General features: G+C 36.6%; 1 long non-coding RNA gene across 1 annotated transcript; it reads right to left on the bottom strand.

The window, feature by feature from the left end:
• Window positions 1-802: 802 nt before the first annotated feature.
• LOC113098630 (uncharacterized) lies at window positions 803-3,182 on the bottom strand. Its single transcript, XR_003289114.1, has 2 exons — window positions 1,347-3,182; window positions 803-933 (listed from the first exon to the last, which is right to left on the bottom strand). It is a non-coding gene; the product is annotated as an uncharacterized LOC113098630 (long non-coding RNA).
• Between the last annotated feature and the right edge of the window lie 614 nt (window positions 3,183-3,796).

Below are 3,796 nucleotides of genomic sequence, written 5' to 3'. Positions count from 1 at the left end.
AGAAAAGAAGGACATAAAGTAAAATGTATGTATTTAATTACAAATAATCCCAAAACATAGAAGTTGAACTAAATCCTTATTGGTGAGGTGAAAGGTTAGCCCCGCCCTTGTTGGAAAGTTTCCAAAAAAAGATCGTGTCAAGCAGAGATGAGAGAGAGTGAGAGAGATTGCGAACGACACGAGACACGACAGTGATAGTAGATTAAATGATTTGAGAATCGCTGTTTAATAATCCAGCTATAGATCATTCTAAAGTGAGAAGTAGATTTATGTTCAAGCTTTGAGAAGTTCATTGTGAACTTGATGCGACAAGAAGTTAACACTAACGTGATAGGATCAATCTTGCGATCTTTTTCCTTGAAACTGTTTTTTTTTCTTTTGTTCTCTGATTTATTTCTTCTTGGTGAGTACAAATTTCTTTATAAGAAATGTATTTTCGAAATGTGGATACTGTTTTTGTAATCTCAATGTGTAAAATCCATTTGAAAAATGATGTGATGTAAAGAAAAAATAGGTTGAAAATGCTTTAAGTGTTTCTGATATAATATGTGAGTGCATATATGTTTGAAAGACATACTTTTTGTTGAGATGATATTTTTCTCTATTGTAAAATTGGTGCCATGCGGTGCTAGCTTTGCTAATACTGCATATATACTCTAGTGTGTTGATTAAGCACAGTGGGACTAGCATGTATTTGTTTCTTGTATCCAAATAATTGAAACAGACATTTTAGTAATTTGAAACTGTTTATTTGAATGAGTTTAACTGATGATTGTTTTGGCTTTGTTTTTGCAAGGCCTGGTTTTTTTTGTGGTTCTTGTTTTATTTCTCTCTTTTGTGAGCTTCTGAATTGCTGCTGTGATCTTGAATTCTGTCCTGGCTGTGGATCCTTATCCCTGGTTTGGACTGGCGAGCCATCCCATATTCTTGTACCTGGAAACAGAGCAAAAGAGTTGTGAGGGCTGCAAGAAAGACATTTCTGATTGGTAGGACAGACTGAACACATTACGGGTTTTCTTTATTTTTCCAAGTTTTTCCTGGATATCCCTGAGGACAAAGTTTTTTTTCCTTCATGGACTGTACTCATTAATTCATTTTTGATGAACATTCCTATTTCTGGAATTTGAAATTGAGATATTGAACTTGAAATTGAGACACTGAGGTCAAATTTCAGAAACTGACGTTTGGAATTGTTGACTGTTTCTGTGTTTTTTTCATTTATTTCAAATACTGTGTGTTACTGTTATCCATTTGTTTTATTTTTGTTTTGTTTTATTTCATTCTACCAATTTCGAAAAATACAACATATGCAAGACAACAAACAAAGAGAAAACAAATACACTTACCTTTTAATTAGCTACATTCCAGTATTCCGAGTGGTTCATTTATTTTATTAATTTTTACTATCATCTTTGCTAATAATTGCTTCTGTGAGTCGATCCGAAAATCTTCTGTTTCTGGTCCATGGTTTATATTTTGTAGGATCTAGTATCGAGCCGTGTGCTACACAATAATGTTTGTGACTTTTCTAGAAGAGTACACCAATCATTAACATCATAAGAACACTCCAAATCTGATTCCCATTTTTGCTTTGTTGAAAATCTTTGGTATGCTGGAAGATTGCTTATAAGAGTTTTGTATATAGAAGATGTTAAGCCCTTTGTAGAGGTATGTCTGATATTGAGCAGTCTGTCATCAAATAGGGATTTTTCAGATATATTAGGGAATGACTCCAATGATTGACTTATTATATAGTGTCTTATTTGTAAGTACTTAAAAAGGTTATCCTTTAAGGCAAGTTAAATAATTCAGATATCTGAAGGAAGCTAGTAAATATTCCATTTACATAAAGATCACCAATTGTTTAAATTCATTTCTTAATCCAGCTTTGTATAGTTTTGTCAAAAATTGGCACTTGGGATATTAGGATTTCCATCAAGAGGAGTGTTTAAAAGTTATGACGTTTAAACCCAAGAGTCTATGTGATTCCTGCCATGCATCAAAGGTGTTCAGGAGAACAGGGTTTTTTCGCAATCACAGAAAGTTCCTTCCTTGTGCCCAGAAATGGAATATCTTTACTGGGGTAGTTTTCATTTCATGCTGCTCTATTGAGACCCATCTCACATCACTGTTTTTTAGATGCATCCATATCCACAATTGTCGGAACTGTGATGCTAGATAATAAATTCAAAAATTTGGGAGATTCAGCCCTCCTTTAGCATTTGGGGCCTGAAGTGACACATTTTATATTTTTTAACTAGAGGCAGGCCATTTTACTCTCTCTCCCTGTGTACTTTGTATAGCGTTTGGAAGGTATTTTGTTAAAAGTGCATAAAAGTGAAATTGTGAAATTCTCATCTTTTTCTAGATCGAAACTGCCAATTAAATGATGTTCTTGTAACAAGATTCGTGAGGAGCACATCAGATACTTAGCCTAATCAACATAGGTGGACCACAATCTAGTAATCAATCCCACAGTACAAATATCGCTGACTTACCTCTATCCATTGACGGTTTATAAGCGAGCACAAAGTTCCTGTTGGATGCTGATGAAAGCCTCCTGGCCACATGTTCCAAATCTGGCAGCTGTCCTCTTGTCCATTTGCTTTTGGGGGGGGTACTCTAGGTTTGGGCCCTTCCTGAGCTCTGAGCACTTCCCCGGACAGCATGCCAAATACGAATACCATACCTCAGCTAATTATATGTGAGCGTGAACTTACTGCTGGTGCGTGTGATATCATGGTTCGTGAACTCGCCAGTGTTGTGAAATTTTCAGTGTCTGAGATACTTTGGTGTCACTGAGAATAAAGAACTATATAAAGACTTATGCAGTGACAGCTATTCAACTTTTTTTTTCTCCTTAAAAAGGTGCCACATGGAAGTGCATGACAGCCTACAATTCATGTGTAGAAGCTGTTCTGTGTGTAGAATTAATATAATTTAATGTAATTAAAATATATGTTACAAATCAGCAGAGTTTGATACTTGCACTTCTGCCTGTAATTTTTTTCCTAGTTTGCAGAAGCTCTTCTAATGGGGGAGAATTACATTTTCTCAAGTTATATATGAGATCACTATTGCACACATACATGAAGACATGGGTAAACATTCTCAGAATTAACTTTTTTTTTTAATCTGATGCAGAGTATGGTGAATGTGTACCAGACATGGGGACTTGTGACTTGGTGACTTGGACTCGAGTCGACTCGAGTCGCTATTTTTAGGACTTGAGACTTGACTCGGACTTGGAAGTTAAAGACTCGGGACTTGACTTGACTTGAGACACGATGACTTGAATGACTTGAGTGTTAATCACATCATGTTTTCAGTTTGAATATAAAATATATAAATTATTTTTTTAAATAAAGTTGATTACTCAGCTGGAGCGCAGGCTGAGAATAGCGTCGTGACTGGATCAGGACACTATCATCAGTCATGCCCTCACTTCCTTACACACACCACGCCCACTTAAATCAGATATCACATCACATCAACATGTCAGCCTGAGAGGTACCGAGGGTCATCGCTTTTGTCTTCAATAGTTCGCGCCTAAAAACGCGTGGAAAACGCTAGTCGCGCCGCTTTCTCCTTCTTTCCAAAGCGCTCGGACAGAAGTGCTCCTGGGGCGTCTGTCGTTGCTAAGCATCCATGACACGCTCTCTCTCAATGAAGATGCGGAAATTTCAGCAAAGTATAAATGGATTTGCAGCACTAAAAATCGCTCGCAGTAGCTCTGCTACTAAATTCGTTTCAAAATGGCAATCCATATACGGCTATGAACAGCTGTTCCTTCATT

This window comes from Carassius auratus, unplaced genomic scaffold, assembly GCF_003368295.1.
Source record: "Carassius auratus strain Wakin unplaced genomic scaffold, ASM336829v1 scaf_tig00216593, whole genome shotgun sequence".
NCBI lineage: Eukaryota > Metazoa > Chordata > Actinopteri > Cypriniformes > Cyprinidae > Carassius > Carassius auratus.
The sequence above is the reverse complement of the archived record's forward strand: the minus strand, read 5'-3'. Positions and strand labels throughout refer to the sequence as shown.